This window comes from Cryptomeria japonica, chromosome 1 (assembly GCF_030272615.1).
Source record: "Cryptomeria japonica chromosome 1, Sugi_1.0, whole genome shotgun sequence".
Taxonomy (NCBI): domain Eukaryota; kingdom Viridiplantae; phylum Streptophyta; class Pinopsida; order Cupressales; family Cupressaceae; genus Cryptomeria; species Cryptomeria japonica.
The window spans coordinates 440,763,909-440,784,678 of record NC_081405.1 but is presented as its reverse complement, the minus strand read 5'-3'; positions in this window follow the sequence as shown (position 1 = coordinate 440,784,678).

Genomic DNA, 20,770 nt, shown 5'->3' with positions numbered 1-20,770 from the left:
CATGGGTAATTCCTCTAATCCTCTTAATGATGAAGAAGCTCTCCATGAGGTCCCTGTAGAACAACTTTCGAAATTGGATAACCAATTTGATGATTTTCAGCGATGGATGTCTCAAGAATATCCCGATAGTCAAGCTCTTTCATTAATTGAGGGTCTAAAACGTATGGTTCAAAGTGATAAGAATGGAATTGATATTTTGCATGGTATTGCACACATTGTGGATTCGAATGTGATGCCGATGAAAAGTTGTGCCGAAACTTTAGGTTATACACAACCTCCTACTCAAGTCAATCATTCTATTCCTTTGACGACTTCTATTGCTAGTATACCTACTTTTACATCAAACATAATAACTACTTCAATACAAGGCATTCCACCTATGATCACCAGTCATGGGGGCAATCCTTCCTCTTCAATCAACCCTCTTCCTTCATTCAATCCAACTTCTTCATTCATTCCTTCAATGAGTGTTCCTATTACATCTCCACAAATGAACCTGGCACAAGGGGGCAATTCATTTAACCCTTCTATTCCTCCTTGTAGTGTTCCTCCTTTCCAATCATCTCCTATGACTAACTATCATAGTGTCCCACCACCTTACTCTCAATCAATACCTTCTTTCAACAACGTAATACCTCCATCACAATCTAACACGTCTAATATGAACTCTTCGACTGAAGCGACCATTAACAATCTTGCACAAACTGTCTCTTCTTTATAGCAACAAATTGCCTCTATGAATCAATCTAAGTTTAGTGTGCCCACATTTGATGTTGCGAGCCCACTTTCTCTTGACATTGTTCGAGCTATTCCCCCTAAACATGTTGAAATCCCGCAATTGGAGCTTTATAATGGTAAGGGTGATCCTCTAACACATGTTAAGACCTTTCAAACAATATGTACCGATTTTGCTTATGACCAAAGGTTGCTTGCAAAACTGTTTACTAGAACATTAAGAGATAAAGCCCTACAATGGTATTGCTCGTTGCCTTCCTATTCTATTACTTCTTTCGAACAACTTGCAAATGTTTTTATTCAACAATTTCAAAACAATATAAGTCCTAAAGTTACTTTGATTGATTTAATGCATTGTAAACAAGGTGTTAAAGAAAAAGTGACTAATTTCATTGGTAGATATAAGCATTTGTATGCTCAGATTTCTTTTCCAGTACCTGACAATGATATTCAAAGAATTTTTATTTCTAATTTACAAAAAGATATTAGAGAAAAACTCCTGTTTTCTGAGTTTACTTCTTTCCAACAGTTGTGCGCAACTCTTCACAATTATCAACTGACTGTGAGTCAAATGGAACAAGCAAATCCTATGGCTCCGAGTGATAAGGGTGATAGTAGTCAACAACCATTTGGGAAGTTTAAACCAAACATAGAGGTCATTAAGTTCAATGAAAACATCATCAACAACAATGTGAATGCAGCATCAGGTGTGCCTCCTATTTCTAAGTTTTTCAAGAAAGAAAGAAAGTTTACTCCTTTGAATGAATCATTGCATAGTATTATGAATAAGTTATTGGAACAAAATGTGCTTACTCTTCCTCCTATAAGGCAAATAGATCTTGCAAAGATTAATTCACCCTATTTTGATAATAAATCTTTTTGTCAATTTCATCGTCAACCTGGGCATGATACTGAAAAATGTTTTGCTTTAAAGGGTAAAATTCAAGATTTGATTGATAATAATACTATCTCTATTTCTGGTGTGAATGATAAAGGCAACACATCTGTAGCTCCTCCTAACCAAAATCTTAAGATTTTTACTGATCCATTACCTTCTCATACCTCTAATGTGATTGATACTAATGATTCCTCTGTCTCACCTGATGATCTTGTGTCTATGACTCTGAATGTGATTAACTTTGTAGAGCAGCAGAAAATCCCTAAAGAACCTTCCATCACATTTGATTCCAGTGAAACTATCAGGGCACCTGATGGTCCTTTATATATAGTTGCAAAAGTCAAGAATACACCTTGCCATGGAGTGCTTATTGATCCTTCTTGTATGGTTAATGTCATTACTGAAGAATTTCTTTTTACTTTGCAATTGAATCAAGTGATCTATGACGAAACAAATGTGGTTGTGAAACTATTTGATGCATTTTCTTCTCCTGCAATTGGTTCTATTACATTACCTATTGAGGTCCATAACAAACCCCTTGATGTGGACTTTTCTATTATTCCATCATCCGAACAATTTCGTGTGAAGCTAGGTTATCCTTGGCTATCTTCCATGAAAGCTATTGCTTCTCCTATTCACAAGTGTTTGAAATTTCCCCATAATGGTGAAATTGTTACTATCAATCATAGCCTCTTTAAACCAGCTGAAAGAACTTCTAGCGTTCCTATTGATTATTTTTGGCCTAAACAATTCCAATCCCTTCCACTGCGGAGTGATCATCTTTTCAAATCTTATCAAAAGTGGAAAAAAGATATGATCCTATCTCTAAGTGAACCTAGAACACCCAAACTTGATATTCCTATCATTCTTGAGAATGAAGTCCTTCCTTTGAAAGATAAAACTAATGTCTTTCCTCAAGAAAATTCCCAACCCACCCCTATGAATGTGACTACGTCTATGACTAATAAATTTTCTAAAGGTAGACCTATACCTCCTCGTCATGATGGACTTGGTCTCCTTCCTAAACCAAATATTCCTCCTTTATATGGAGCAGTTCCTCCTCCTTCCTCTTATAGAGAGAAGAGACCTTCCTCTTCTCCTATTATTCAACCTAAGAGACCACAACCTAAACACCCAAGTGATAAGGATGAGAACATTCCTCCTCCTCACTCTTCTCAACTTCCTACTAAGACTAGACGAAATCATTCTACACGTGAACGCCGACGAAAGTGTCATCTTAGAGCTCAGGCAGCTGCTTCTCAAACTTTGCAATCCCCAAAAACACCTTCAGCTAGTATTATTCCATTTTCTCCTCAGCCAAAAATTGAGCCAAAATCTCCTAAACATAAGATGCATGATGGTCTTGATCCTGTGCGAGTTAAAGATCCTATTTTTATAAATCTTGATGATGATATAGATGAAAATGTTATTCATAATGAAAATGTTACTCCTATTCATTCTGATAGTGAATATGAATATGTTGATGTTGATAACCATTTATCTAACGAGTTTTCTAAAGCACTTATCCTAGCTCCTAGACAAGAACAACGTGGCTTGGAACAGGAACATAGCCCTTGTTTGGATCTTGTAATAGCTCCATCTGCTGTGTTGGATGTTCCTCCTCTAGTGTGTTTCCTACCTTCCCGAAATATTGATCAGCAAGATCGGGGGGTGGATGACGTACTAGACTAGTTTCATTAGCATAGCACACTCTCTCCTCCTCTCTTGATCTCTTTTGTTACTTCTTCTATGTGCTATTCTCATTCTTCTATTTGTTGTCCTTAGTGTTGTCTACTTGAGGATGATGCAAAGCATTGAGATCTTTTTTGGTCTCTCTCATGTTGACTCAAAAGACACATGTGTTCCCTTCTTCTAGGTGACCTTCCTTGATTGGGGAATGAAGAACAATTATGCATACATACATATGATATACATGAATTATCATACAACATACTGACCCCGAGAACAACGAAGTCATCTTGTGCTTTGTGTGTTGTGTTTATTATCCTTGGGCTTATCTCACACTTGGGGGCTAAATCCTTGTGATAACGTGCTCCTTTCCCTTCTCATTTCTTATATGTATCACTACCTTAAAGCAATCACCCCCGATGAGGCGTGTGCAATCGCTTTAACGTAGGGGGGCATACACCCCGTCCATATCTCTTCAAGATACTTGAAAGTTTCTTGGCGAACTTAGCTTTGCCTTGAAAATATTTGGTATTTTTCTTGCATGACTCATAGTGAGGGAACCTTACTACTGACAGTCATGGTTCTCCCTTGTGATCTTCCCTTATACTTTGTCAATCGAAGTCGTAAAATCATTAGTCCACTGGGGGCTTGGTGTATCTTGCCTCCTTGACATGGTGAAAGTCTTTCAACATTGTTTCCTTGTACTTTACCGGAAGTATGGGCGTACGCTTATACTCCCGCTAAAGTGGGGGGTAAATGTAGCGTCCTAAAATTGTGACACTTGCAATTTCGACTGCATTTGGGTCTTCACGATGGTGGCGCAACGTTGAACCTGAATGGAGACCCCGAAACCTGCTTGCGACATCAAAAACTGCATATTTCTGCACCTTGGCCTAATCCTTCCTTGCACCCTGTTGTCCCGGGAGGTGGGACCATGGCGCCCAGCGCCCTGGTCCCTGGCCCTATTTTGGGCCCAGTCTCTTGTTGGGCATCGGGTCTTTAAGTTTGCAATTTGGAAAATAATGTTTCTAGGTCGGCCTAAGGTCGGAAAAATCAGTCTCTCAACCCTAATTGACAAGTATATAAACTACTTTTCCTCTCCTAGAAAGGGAGGAGAAAAGAGGAAGAAAATAAGCAAGAGCAAGACGCGGAAGCGATATTCAAACATTCAAACATTCAAGCATTCAAGCATTCAAGCATTCCTTCAAGCAATTGAGTATTCTAAGTCTCCATTCAAGGCTAGGTGTTGCATTCAAGACAAGGATTCAACCATTGAAGAGGAGATCACTTACAACATACAAAATACAACATTCATTACACCTTCGCATGTAAGAATACAAACATTCTTACAACAAGGTATCAGTACTTGTTTACATTACAAACATTTACATTTACAACATTCTCATTTCTTGGTTAATTCCAAAATCGGGGTTTGACCTAAAGGCAAACCCCTAATCCCTAACCCCCCAATCGTCCTCTCTTTTCTGTGTGTAGGTTGTAGGTACGTGGCTGCAATTGAAGATCTGGAATCCTTGTGCAGAGACGAACAGATCCCCCTTCGTTTCGCGGATTTTTCGGAGGACCGTGTGCACTCCGGGTGCCATCGTCTTGTCAGCTTTCGCTCAAATTTGCAGAACAACATCGTCTCGACATTTTACTGCTAATTCCAGGTCCGTAGCTTCATCTTGTATCCCTATCTCTGTTTATAAGCGAATCTTTCCTACTTTACATGCATTCCTAGTTCAATCTCCCTATCTACATTCTTTACAAAAGAGGGTATCCTTGATGTCTTAACCCTTGAAACTCATTTAAAATCCAGTCTTGCATTGCGTGGGATTGGATCTTGTGGGTTTCAACCCCTCTTTTGAATGTAAAATCTCTCCTAAGTGAAAACCGTCAACCCTAGTGACCCTCCTTTCTCTCTCCTTGGAGTGGAGTGGGAGGAACAACTAGGGTTCGATTTTTCCGCTTTACTGATATATATAGATATATACATGTATGTATGTATATATACATATATATATATATAGATATAGATATATATGTATATATACATATATATATATAGATATATCTATATATATATACATACATACATGTATATATATACATACATGTATATATCTATATATAGATATATACATGTATGTATGTATATATACATGTATGTATGTATATATATATATACATACATACATGTATATATGTATATATATACATATCTGCATATATAGATATGTATATATATTTACATATCTACATATGTATATGTATATGTATATATGTATATATATATATACATTACATATACATATGTATATATATATATACATATATATATATGTATATGTATATATATATATACATATATATATGTATATATATATATATACACATATATATATATATATATATATATATATATATATATATATATATATATATATATATATATATATATATATATGGATTGAGATGTTTTAGATTAAATATTTATGAAGTTTAATCTTTAGGGAATTTAAATTCTGTTGTAAATTATTTGACTATAGGGAATAATTTTAGCTCACCTAGATATAGGTTTATGAGATTAAACCTTATAGAACAAATTTCATTATGAATTTAATTAACTCCTTAGACGGTTTAATTTAAACATTTTTTAATTATTGATTTAAATAAATTTTAGACATTATAAACAAAGTGCTAGGACTATTTTAATTAGATCCTTAAAGCAATTAATGCTTATTGAAGATTAATATTTTAGAGAGTTGTGATTTAATTAATCTATTGACAAGTTTTGATGATATAATAAAACTATTCATCTAGTATTCCGCATTTAATTTTATATTATTTTCGTTTACTTGAGTTAGTGGTTTAAGTTAACCCAAACATAGTTAAGACAAAACTTGCTAGTGCATTTCATATTAGCATTTTAATGTTATTTAGTTGTGATTTTAAAAAAAAAAATTATCTCGTTCGTGCCCAAAAGTTTGGGCATGACATTTTGGTATCAGAGCCCTAGGTTCAAACACTGGTGAACATGAGCTACATTCATAACTTAGTTGAAAACAAACTATGGCTTGAAGTATAACACCTAGGTGGAAAACTTACGAAATAACAAAGTGAAACATAAGTGAAAATTCTTGTAAATCAATAGATCAACATATATCAATTCAAGGGGTTCCAAGGGTCACTAAAAGCCCTGAAATTTGAACTTATTAGTCATAAGGTTTATGGCATAATAAAAACCCCAAGGGCTACAAAATTTTAAATTATTATTTATATGAAGTATTTTCAATGTTTAATAACGAAAATTAGATCTTTTGTACTTATGAGGTTACCATTCATTTGGAACCTAAACACAATAATTTCCCTAATCAAATCAAGTACGAGGAGTTAAATACTACAATAAAATACATCTGATGGTAACTAAAAGAATGCCATCCATCGAGATATGTTCATGACAATGGCAAGTCAAGCAAGGTAGTTAGACCTAAGATAAAGGCAATAAACAAGATAAATAAGATCGAGACAGTTCAAGTTAAGTTTTTAAGCTATGTGAAATTATGATGGTTAAAAAGATCAAGGCCGCCATTGGAGACATAAAGGAAGAAGAGTTAAAAGGAACTCTTGCAAATCTCAGATAGAAGCATTAACCTATCCTAATGACTAGGTACCTTAAAGAATGTGGTTATGCTAGATTTCTTATTAAGAGCATTTATTAGACAATGTTTGTAGCAATACAGTGAAGCTAGAGTTGGATAACCCTAAAGGTAAGAACTAAACTGATGAATGGCAATCCCCTTGATCAGAAAACCCTAGTGATACTATAGGTGAGTAAAATATGGAGAAAGGAGGCATGAACTTCTTGGGTGAAAACACGTAATTACAATAAACCCTAAGTTCATCCGTGGTTATATAATTGGGGAAACAAGCAAGTAAAACCTCAACTAATTCCTTTACGGGAAGATAATCTTGGAGAAATTAAATAATGGAAGAGAGAGTAGAACTGATTTGGGAATCGTACAAAAATCCCCATTGAAGTGCAAGGAGTGTAAAAGAATTAGGATCTTATAATCTAGGAATGTGTAACTAATATTTGTTCAGAAACGAAGGAGAAAAGTGCAACCCAATCATGGTTAGTCGCTAGGTACAAGATAGTATGTAACACAATTTAACTACTAGGCACAATCGAAAAAGTTTTGCAAAATATGGCACTCAAGTGTGAAAGTATGCAAAAACATTAAGTATGGATGAAGCAATATGCAGATGGAAAGGGCTTATGGAAAGATAGCATAACAGTAATATGATGCCAAATCTTTAATGAGAATTAGTTGACAATATAAAATAATTTATGAGAACATTGATAAGGAGCCGAATTATGTGGTTAGCCAAGGGAGAACTAGGAAAATTACGGGAGCCTTAAGACATTGGTAACTATTGGATGCCTTTAATTATACCATAATTGGGTAACAAAATATTATGAAGATAAGGTGGTTTTTGTGGATTGAAGAGATCGAAGGTTGTGATATGCCGGAAATGGGCTAGTAAGTAAATATAAATAAGTAATATGGAACAGGACAACTCTCCTTTTACTAAATTTTAAATTAAAAGGATGGGTGTTGGTCACTTTTCGAGTGCACACCCCCTTGACTTCATAGTTGCATAAGTGAAGTAGGAAAGAATAAGTCCACTATCCGAGTTCTTTGAAATATGTCTTGAAATGTGTGGGCAGAAATTGTTGTCAACCATTATCGATCTTACTTGACAATAATTCCACCCCAAATGGCTCTTAACCTTAAGTGTTAGTAATTTGGCAACAAGCTCCTACCTAATCAAGGTAGGTGAATGTTCGAGGTGAAAATATAAGGGGCTAGCATAAGGTGCTAAGAAACCAAATGATGTCCCTAGTAAAATTATATGATTACATTATACAAATCCTAAGTGGTTCTAAGTAAACAAGTGTCAAATTTGTGCCGAACTATCAACTGTTTGTGTAAGACATGAGAGTGACGATGCTTGAGCTACCACGTAACATTGAATCAAGGTTTAGCATATTAAGATAATTAATAGAAGCCATATTAAATTAAGTTATTAAGGAAGGATGTATTAACAGGATGGAGGAAACTGGATAATAATTAAATAATTGATATTGAACCAAGTAACTATATAAATGTCTATTTAGTAGAAGATGATCTAATTAAGTACTACTAAACGCAACTGAAATGAAAGGGACTTTTGAGTGAAATTATTATTGCCCTTATAAACTTTATTCGATCCGCTTGATAATAGGAGTTATCGTAATTGTTATGTTAGTAATTTTCTTAACCCTAACGCCTAGGAGTTTTATCGAGACCTAAGGTTTCGTTGGATCAGCTTTCTAAGCTTTAACCTCAAATTAAGCATAGATTGCATATAGTTATGCGTTCAAAAAAAATTAGTGCAAGAGGAATGGACGGAGAATGGTAGAGTTAGTGCAATCACTTGTCAGAATATAATTAAGGATGTTAATAACCCTATATAGATAGTGGATTATATCGGAAAGAATTGCTTGAAATAGTAAGCACGTGAAGGTTGATATAGCTAGCCCTAGTGATGTGATTTGTGTAAATGACTATCATGTTCATTGAACCACTGATAGTGTGTCAAGGGAGAATACCGCAAGGAGTGAAATTAGGCACAAAGAATTAACAAAGAATATATTTTATCAAATTAAGAAAAAGGAAGGAATATCCTCCTAAGTAAGATAAATTGTGAGTAATCTGGAAGAGAAAGATGTATAACAATAGTGTGACCTAGACCTAATGAATTGCGAAAATGATGATTGTCGACTGGTAAATTTGGCATGTGTATGGAGATGATTGCGTGGATGATATCTAAAATAAGTATTAATAATTTCCATCACTCCCTTGGAATGGGATTGTTATGTACCTTAATGTTTGGAAATTGCGAATAATGTACCCTATGAAACTTAAACCTTGGAGCCTAGAAATATAAAAACATTTTAATCCCTAGTAGTAGAAAAATACCCTATATAGGGGTGGATTTGAAGAAACTAAATTTGATTATGCCTTGTTACCTAAGAAAGTTGGAAGAAATTATGCACCTAGGACGGTTTAGCAAATATTTTATTAACACCCTAATGAGGTGCCTTGATGTAGAATAAGTAGATTCGTTTTGGTAAACTGTGATGTCAATTCTCTTAGAGGCAAGCATGGATGACAATTGTGGGGGATAAACATGTTTTACACGAACCGTTAATAAGTATGACTCCTAGAAATTAATAAGTAAAATATCATGTGTAACCTTGATTGTGGGAGTTGATGTGTGTTATTGATATGATTTGGATAGCGCATTAATGAAAGTTGTTGAAAGATAGTACTTGTAAACACCTACCTAAGTTCGAAGGGAAATGTAATAAAAATACTAAGAATTTAACCTTGTGAAGATACTAAGTTAATTACAATAATAAGTTGATTTGGATATTTCACCTTTCTAGTAGGCAAGATAAGATTTTGAGTAACTTATTGAAATTGTGGGAAATGTTATGTCCCTACTTCGGAAATCTACTCATGCGACTTCCAGGAGTAAGTCGAACTCTAGGGGAGGAGGATGTAAGGCCTTCCCCAAACCAAGCTTTGATTAACTTAGTTGACCATGTTTGACCCTACTAATAAATGCTATAATTCAATAGGATGGGCTATGTTAGACAGATAGATTGGTGAAAAAAGTAATTGAACCAGGTTACAAAATCATTTCACCTTGAGGTGTACAATTTTATGCATTATGGATTTAGAACTTATAAGATTCCAGGATTTGGATAACATTGATGTATGTTCATGCTTCATTTATATGCGTTATGATATAGAACTCTATATGATTCCAGAGTAGGATTACTTTGAGGTGATATATGCCATTAGTGGATTTGTAGGACTTCACTATGATGATAGAAATAGGATGTATGTTTTATGTATGGATTAAAATTATGAGGATTATGATAACTGCGTATGTGGATTTATTTGGATGTAAGATGTATTGATTTGTTTAAATGTATATGGTATGCAGAGTGTATGACGTGTATTCTTATTCATGTGTTTAAATGTTATATGAGGTTATTTGGAAGTACTAATGTGTAATTAAGATGCACAGGAAAATTATCCATGTGACCATGGAAATATTATGGAGAACCAAACCTAGACCTATGTACGTTTGTAAAACTAGGGTTTGTCTATTTGGAGAGACAACACCCCATTTGTATAGTATTTTATTTGTGAAAGTGGATGTTGCATGTGTGTTAGATTGAATTTATGTATTTGTATAAATCCAACAAGAGACAAAATTTCATGTATAATTTCGTAAAAGTATTTTTGTTGTGTCACTTGACACATGTGTTGATTTATGTTTTGATTTTTGAATTGTCTCTTGGAGGGAGTTGTTTAACCATAGCTTTTTCAATTAATTTACCGTGGTTCTATATTTCTCTAGGGTAGAAAATCTTTGGGGTGGTCAACTTAGGTTTGACCCGAAAATTAACTTCAGATGGGTTTAAAAAGGGTTAAATGGACTCCTAGGGGTAGTTTAAGAGTGTTTCCTAAAGCCCAAAAGGTATACCTAAGGGTTAGGAGTAATTTTATGCATGTACCAACTCCCATGTGACCCTTTAGATACCCTAAAAAGTGGGTTTCCTAAGTTGAGCGAAAATTGAAATTAGAAGCATCATCTAAGTTGTTAACTTTCCTTTTTGATGAGAGATCCCTTTTGATCTTTTTTCTGACTTTTCCTTTTTCAATTTTAGAAACCTGTGACAACTCTCACTAAGGTCTTCTTAAGAAAGAATGAGAGATTTTGTGGGCAATCACCCACTCTCAATTTTTGGAGACAATGCAATTTTGAAAAGGATAGATTTGGTATAGGATTTTGGCTAAGGGTAGAGAAGCAAGGAATTGTGGAATTGGGCTGCTCATCCTCAACTAATCTAGCATTCCTTTGGGCAGTTGAAGGTTGGTTAAATTTCTCTTGTATTGTTTTTATATTGCATGTTATGTTGAAAGGAATTGCTTGTATGGAAAAGGCTTGTTTCTTGCATTTTCCCCTATGAAAATTTATTTTGTGTTCTACATTTTACTCTTGTGTATTTTCTGTGTTTTGGGAGTAACCAAGACCTCCTACTCTTGGGAGAGAGGATGGTCTTGTGGGTGGTAGAAGTTTGACAGCCCTCGAGTGAGAGGCTCTCGTTAAGAGAGTGATCTCAAGGGATTCCTATGTAACCCTTGTTGCATGGCTTGTTTATGCATTTGGGGGTCATAAGGAGGGAAATAAGGCATGAATGCCTTCGGGGGCATAAGGTTGTGGGGTTGTTATACTTATGATGTATCATTGTTTTCCATGAGGTGGCCTTGAGTTTTACTATACTTGCAGTCTCCTTAGGGTATTTGGTCCACTACCACTCGTGTAAAGACATCACAATGTGTGGTGCAGTGTAGCCTTGGTTGGGAATATGTTTGTGATTGTTTCCCCTTCATTGTTGTGTTGTATGTGTGTTACCTGTCTAGGGCTTGGTTCTCCAAGCTCGGGGGTGGCTACTAGTTAGCCTAGGCTGGGAAGTGAGCACTCCATGGTCATAGCTTTGATTAAATTGCAGGTTGTCAGAAGAAAAGAATAAGACAAGTGGAAGTTTGCTGAAGTTATTTGTTGCAGAAAAATATTTGGAAATGTATTTATTATTTTCCTCATTTATTAGAAATGAGAGACCTATTTGTAAAGTGACGATAATGTCTTGGAAATATGTTTTAAAGAAATGTAATATTTATTTATGCTATACTGCAGAAAAGAAATGTGTATTTCTGGTTTTAGTTTTCTATATTTCTGAAAAATAACATTTGTTGTGTAAAGGATATTTTGAAAAGTAAGAAATTTATTCATTCCCTTTTTGCATTTAAAACATAACATTAGAAAAGAAATGAAATAGCTTTGCATGCATGTAGTAGGCTAGAAATAAAATCTAAAATTTAGATATGTGCATGGAGGTGCAAATTTAGTTATTTAAATTTGTCATTTATTTAATTGCAGAAAACAAAATCTAGAAGAATATTATAGTCATCTCTAAGGATTTATTTAATAAAGCATAGATTTAATTAGTTGTTGTTTTAAGTTTGCTTGATTATGTTATTTACACTTTTTGCAGAGATTAAATTCTAAGGTTAAATGATCTAACTTTTGTAAATAATAGCCTATTTATCTAGTTGCTGTTAAATTTATTAAATTTTAACATTTATATGGTAGCTGTAAGAATTATTAAATTTTGTCATTTGTTTATGTGCAGAAAATAAAATCTATAGTTAAATAGATTAATAGAAATAAATAATTTCTCGAGTTGTTGTTCTAAGTATATTTAATTCTGTTATTTACTTTATTTTCGCAGAAAGTAAATCTCTATTTAAATAATCCATCTATTTTTTTAGCAACTAGGATTTTGATAAAAGGAAATAAATACAATGATTTTAATCAGAAGAATTTATCTAATTTGTTAAAATGTTTCAAAATAAAAAAATATCAACATTTATTAACAAAGAAAATGCCCTAGATCTAATATACAGTTAAAATACACACACACACACACACACACACACACACACACACACACATATATATATATATATATTTATATTTACAGATAAATATGTTTAAATGAGTTTTTTTTTTTTTAAACATACTGATATATATATATATATAATTTATTAAATATTATAAATGAAATCATTTTTTTAAAACAAAATATATATATATATATAATAATAAATTTTAAAAAAACTCATCGCATAGGGTTTCAGGGCCGAACCGCTGTGTTTAGCAGAGTGGTCGACGTGGCTAGGAGCCTCCACTGTGGGCGACCACAGTGGACGACGCCACTGTGGTGTCCCATAATGGACGACCCAAATGCCGCCACCGTGGCTTCCCACAGTGGACGGCTCGAGCACCGCCACTGTGGGTAGCCACAGTGGTCGCAGCCACTATGGAAACCCATATAAGCGATGCCCCTGGGAACCGTCGTCGCTGACCCTCCATCCATGGCCGCCACCCAATAAGCTCACCCCTGCACAGAAAAAAAAAAAAAAAAAGGATTAGAACCCTAGCCCGGTTAGGGCTAGGGTAAAATGTGGAAAGATAATAAAGAATGAAAAAAAAAGAAATGAGGGGCATATTTTATATTAAATAAAAAAAAATTATCTCGTTCGTATCCAAAAGTTTGGGCATGTCAAGGGGGGACAAAACAAACAAAGCCAAATTGACCATGGCAACAAGTGTGAAAGGTCAAATGAAAATGAGAAACAGGAAGGAGGTCATCCTTCCCTAGGAGACATGAAGCTCATAATGTGGAATGTTAGGGGCATGAATGCCCCTAGCAAATGACACTTAATCAAGCATCAAATTGATCAAAGTTGATATGGTGGTATTGCAAGAAACCAAATGGAATAACAGTGAATCTCAAAACAAAATGAGGTTATGGAAGCAATGGGAAGGAATTTTTGTAGAGGAGATTGAGGCATCTAGGGTATAGGTATTATATGGAACCATTTAGCAATTCAATGCTCACTGGTGAAAGAATGTCAAAATTGGATGGTGGTTAGGTACAAAATTTTGAGTCGGAATAGGGAGATACTAGTCATGAACATGTATGGGTCAATTTCAACAATAGATAAGAGAAACTTGTGGCAGGGTTTAAAGTTGTGGTTGGGGTTTCAGAGTGGGCTACCCACAAATTTAGTTGGTGACTTTAATGCTACATTGAATAATATAGAGAAATAGGGTGGGCTACAACAAATTTCCAGAACTCAACTAGATTTCGAAGCCTTTGTTGACGAAAATAATCTGAGAGATATTGAGGCTATAAATGAAAGGTTCACCTGGACTAATAGGAGGCTAGGTTTCACCAGCATTGCTAAAAAAATGGACAAGTTCATTCTATATGGGAATTCGGACCATTAGAGGGATTCCTTTCAAGCCACAATATTGCCATTTACTGGCTAGGATCATTTCACGATTCAACTTACCATCAATGCAGAGGTCCCCAATGGGAGTAGCCAATTCAAATTTAAGAATATGTGGTTAAGGGATGCTAAATTACACATACTAATCAAGTCTTGGTGGAGTGAAGTCAAGGTGGGGGCCAATTCGAGGTTGTATCTGCTTAGCCAAAAGTTGGGTCGTATCAAGAATAAGCTTAAAGTATGGAATAAAACTCAATTTAAGAATATATTTGAGGAAAAACCTAGGGTGGAAGAGGATCTACGTACCCTAAATATGAAATTAATTGAGAGAGGAATGGTGAAAGACGATTTTGAACAAGAGCAATGTTTGAAAGCAGAACTCATTGAGATAATGGCTAGGGAAGAAATCTATTGGCGCCAAAAATCAAGATAGGTCTGGTTAAAAGAGGGGGATAGAGATACCAAGTGTTTCCATAAAACTACAATTGTCAATAGGGGTAAGAGCAGAATTATATAAATAGAATGGGAAGATGGCACTGGAACGCAATCTTTGAAGGAAGTTAATATAAAGGCGATACAATACTTCCAATCAATTTTGAATAAGGCTATAGATAATCATGTCATAGAAAGGGAGGACTTTCTGAGTCACATTCCCAATTTGATCCATGAAGATGACAACTTGGATTTGTTCAAATCTGTCAGGTCTGAGGAAGTAAAGATGGCCACTTTCTAGCTTGGGGAAGACAAGGCTCTTAGGCGGGATGGTTCCCTACAAAAAAAATTCAAGCCTTTTGGGACATCATTGGAAATGATCTACACAAGGTAGTGGAAGAATCTAGAAGAAGATTGGTAATGTTGGGCTCCCCCAATCATACCTTTATTGCACTTGTTCCCAAGAAGAAGGATGCATGTTGTATGGGTGATTTCAGGCCCATTGCACTATGCAACACAACATACAAAATAGTAACCAGGATAATTGCCAATCATCTGAAAAAAGTGTTAAGGAAGATCATATCAGATGGACAGAGTGGATTTTCTCCAAGAAGCTCTATAGTAGAAGGCATAATCATTTCTCATGAGGTTATTCACATGGTGAGGAAAAATAGGCATCCTAGTATGGTGATCAAATTGGACATCCTTAAGGCTTATGATTTAGTGGACATTCATTTTTTACTGAGCATCCTAAGAAAGTTTGTCTTCGGAGATAGGTGGGTTTAATGGATCAACTGTTGCATATCCACTCCAAAATTCTCAGTACTTGTCAATGGTGTGGCACATGTTTTATTTGGGTCATCTAGGGGCATTCAACAGGGAGACCCCTTATCCCCATTCCTTTTCATAATTATGGTCGAAGCTTTGGATGGGGCAATATCCCATCTTAGAAGCATTGGGCAATGACATAGTATAGAAATCACTACTGGAGTGGATGCTGTCACTCATCAACAATTTATGGATGACATGATTCTCTTTAGGGATGTTGCAAGAAGGGAAGCAAGAATTATCAGAAATCTACTAGATAACTATAACAAAGCTTTGGGGCAATCACTCAACTAGAGGAAATCGAAGGCGCTCTTTTTAAATGTTTAACCCAATTTGCAAAGGGATATTGGTAGAATTTTGGGACTTAGAGCTGCCAAACTCCCTGAAAGGTACTTAGGGATTCCTCTTTTCGGGGGGCATACCAAGAAATGCTACTAGGAAACATTGATCAATAGTTGCAAAAGGAAAATGGAACTGTGGAAAGGGAAATGGCTATCATCGGCTGGTAGGATATTAATGTTGAAAGTTGTCCTAGTTACTATCCCTATTTTCTCCATGTCATGCATGAAGACCCCCAAGACTATGGAAGATATCTCAATCCAGTTAATGAGACACTTCTTTTGGAATGGGCCAAAAGACATCCACAAAACTCCCTTGTTGTCAGCCAGGATAAAATATGCAAACCTCTTGGAGCTAAAGGCGCGGGCCTTAAGCAATTACACATCATGAACTTGGCTTTGGGGGCAAAACTAGTTTGAAATATGTTTCACAATGGAGAACGTAGATGGGTACAAATATTGAGGATCAACTGCTTGGATTCAAATGAATCGATTAGGATCCTAAATACACAGAACCCACCTAAAGGATCAACCATTTGGAATTTCATTCTGGAATGTAGAGATATCATAACCAAACATATTACATGGGAAGTAAAAAACGAACAAAGTGTTTCCTTTTGGGAGGATTCTTGGGATGGACATCCTAAGCTAATTTCATTCCCTCATTTGCACATCATCAAGAATATGGGCAAACAGACTATGCAATTATGGATATGTGAATAATATCAATAAAAAATCAGAAATGGAGTTGGAAGTCCCTAGAAGTAATCAATGCCCCACAAGAGCAGAAAGATGAACTACACAGGTTGCTTATAGGAAAATGTATCATATGGACAAGATTGGTTGATGAAATCAGGTGGTGTGCTTCAAAAGATGGAGAGTACAAGGTTAAGATGTGCTATTGAATCAAGGAAACCATTTTGGAAGATCAACAATGGTCAAAGGACCTTTTGTGGAGCAAATCTATTTTGCCTAAGGGCGAGGCATTTTCATGGTTGGCCATTTAGAATCGAATTCTAACTCATGGTAGATTGGCAAAAATAGGAATTGTGGGGAATGGAAGGTGCATGTTATGTAAAAACTACATAGAAGATGTGAATCATTTACCACTACTTTGCACGTATACGGAGAGATGTTTGAAGTTTTTTCTCCAAAAGCTCAATTTTCAAACCCCACTAATGGATGCTTGAGAGATTGGTTCTCTATGTGGCCCAGGAAAACCCAAAAGAGCATGTTTGGAAGCCTTTGGCAAGTCATACCATTGATAGTTGTCTGGGAGGTGTGGAAAGAAAGGAACAAAAGAATATTCAAGGAGCAATCAATGGATATGGATAGGTTGATCAAGAAGATGGAGGACTCTATCACCGAGCTTACAAATACATCAGCTAAATTATAATCTATCAGGAAAAGTGTATTCACAATGTGGGAGGACATAATGACCAAAACATTCAGAGGTTTGGTAATCCCCACAATGGCGAGTGATGGAAACTGCAATCAGATGAGGAAATTGAGGAATGAGGTGTAGTGGTGTACCCCTGAAATCAGATGGGTCAAAGTAAATTTTGATGGGGAAGTGAGTGGAAATCATGGGCCTAGTGGGATTGGTTGTGTGGTGAGGAAATGTAGATATTATTACGGAATTCTCATAACACATTGGGGTATCGACAAACAATGTAGAAAATTTTTGTGTTGCCCTGCATGGTCTCGAGCTCTGGAAGGAGGTAAATGTGACCAAATTTCATTTGGAGGGTGATTCCATGATCGCCATCAATGCAAGCCGGGTAAAATCCATGCCAGATTGGAGGCTCAACAAATGGATTTCTCATATCAGAAAGCTTATTGAGGGTTTCATAGATTTCAAGGTTAGCCACATATACAGGAAAGGCAACGCCATGGCAGATGACCTGGCAAAGAGAGCGGTATGCAATCAAATTGATTACAGGGATGAGGGGCACTAACATATACTCCACATGGCTCTACTTGATGGTGGTTTGGGTGGAATGGTTGGGGTTGTGTGTTAGAATGATGACAAGATACTATGTTATCCTTGTATGAGATATGGTGGTACATTCATCAGATTACACTATACATTCATTGGTGTGAAGAGTTCACATGAGCTTCCCAAGAGGATTTGGGAGTATTTCTAATTAACATTGTGAATATTTGAATGACTACCCGCATGCGGTGATTCTACAAGAGCTATGCTGAAACATTAATGCCAATAAATGTGGAATGGTTTTAGGCACCAAAACCACCCTTAAATCATGATGAGAAAGCCTTTCAATCTCAGTTCTGGTAGCTCTACATTTGAACTAGGCACAATGGATGCACCCATTGTCCTCATAGCCACAAAACCATAGATGGATTTCTTAGGTGAGATCATGGACAAACGGTTGGAAGGGGTCTTGGAGAACAATCATGAGTACATTCGGCATGTTGTGAAGACAATCTTGGGAAGGGAATTCATGTGGTCCCATCGTAGATATTGGGTAAGTTCTAATATCACCGCCTTATTTTTAGCCATGCTTCTGTACATGGGTGTTTCGAAGGAATGGTCAAAGAAGCTTACCCGAATGGTGTTCAAACATGCATTTTTGGGAGAGATTGATGCATCACTAGATAACCTGGATGTGAATTTGTGCATTACCCTCCCACATTAATACTACTTGGGTCAAGCGCGCAAATATCCCGTTGTGACCATACTGCAACAAGAGGTGGTGTAGGCCCATTGGAATGAAGTGGACCGGAGCAACAATTTCCTATTGTTCATGGATGGAGTCAAAAATTGTAATGAGGCGGACTAGCATTGGAATTATTTGACCACATAGGGGTTCTTGGATGAAGACGAATTTGCACCTGATGATGCAATCGAGATGGTAGGGTTGTTGATGCTTGGTCAAGGAGAGGAATGGATTCCAAGTGACAACCATGTTATGGAGGACATTGCTATGACTCAGGTCCATGCCACTTGCACCCAAGATTGCTGGGAAGTGCAACAAGCCTGACGTGGTAGGAAGATGAAGCTAGATAGGGAAAGAGAGGATGCAATTGGAAGGCATGCAGGGACTGGCAACTAATCATGGTTGGGGGTGTTTAGAGGCTTCATCGTTACCTAGTTTGTGGCCATTTTGATATTTTCTTTCTTAGTTATACTGTGTATAGTTTCTACCTAAGTATATATGTCATGTTTGAAATCTGTAATAGAATTGTGTGTGGATGGTCTGTCGGAGGTATATGTTTTAGTGGTTTGTTTTGCTTCATTTTGGAAGCTGGTGAAGTCGTAGCTATAGGAGATGGTTTCATTTTTGGGTTGTTAACTAGCTTTGCTCTGAAACACTGTGAAACCTTTTTTTGGTCTAATACGATGGGTGTTGGCCCTATCTAGTGATTTACTTATAAAAAAAAAGATAGCACTAGACATTAAAAAGCAACAATATTTATAGATATCTCCTAAATTTAGATATAATATGGTTAATAGGTCTATTTTAATGTATAGAAAAGTGTCTTCAACAAGGATGATCTTTCAAATATGAGAAAGAATCTCAATTATCTCACATGACTTTTGTGTGTGTACTTTTCTTTTTACTCCATTTCTAATAATGTCATAATTGTAGAATAGATTGATGTTTACACTTGAGAGTATGAATGCTATGTCATAATGTTTTATTTTTTTGTTTTAATTTGGTGTGACTATTAGATCAGTTTGAAATAACCTCATGCTATGAAGAATAAGAAAGGTTTTATCACCAAAGGTTAGGTAAGGTGAATAAAAGGGTTAGATGCAACCAAGTAGGTACAAAGTAGCTTCTAAGACTTCCCACTTGTTAAGAAGAATTAGGGAAACTTGAAAACTTGTTAGATTCTACATGATAAAGTTTTGATGTTTATTATGTATAGAATAAAGAATAATGATATGTGAGACTAGCATCAATTTAAATTTTTATATCGATTCATCTATATTAGGAAGATAAGAGAATAAAATTATGGATTGGGGATCTCATGACTTATGAAAGTGACATATATACTAACATTTTAAGGATCTTAATAAAAATTTGAAAAGAGAGCAATCATAAAATTAGATGGGGTATGAGGGATAGAATAAAATGGAAGTTTATATTAGTTTAAGATTTTATTTTATTTTAGAAATGGTATTTATCAAGGTGAGAGGCATTCATAGTTTCACCAAACTCTTCAACTTTTGTAGTGCACATAAGGTAAGTGATGTTGTTAACATCTTCCTTAAATAGATATAAACCTTCCTAGTCCTCGTGAAACTTTTATTTCTTGTACCTTTTTTTTATTTATGCTTCCTTTATTAAATACTAGTTCTTTGACATTAAATGGTTGAATGTAGGATTCCCCTCATGATTTTGGTAGTTTAGGTATTACAACATGTGCTAGTGTGAGAAAGGGATGAAGATGAAATATAATCAAATAAGGAGTTCCTTAATCAAACAAAAGATCATTTAGTCATGCTTGAGATAGACCTAGATTTTTTTTTGATTCTTGATGGATTGTTAAAAATGGTGAAGATCGTAGGGAGTTCAGGTTTATTAGTCTCGGGGAAATATCAGCTCGCACTTATCTTATCATTTTTTTCTATTGGAATTCCATGGGATAATAAACATATTTTGTAGCAAATTTAGAAACATTACATTTTTTTGTTCTCATAATTATATGATAATAAATTTTATGGGAATTCTACTCCACGCATTCTATCGTCATCAAGTAACATATTGATTGCTTAAACATGAACCTGGAAGGTATTTCCAAAACTTAATTGGATCTATTAGAGTTATTATTTGAGGGTAACTTATTGGGGCTTCTTTTGTTAGCACTATTGAGGGAGATCGATGATTACTCGA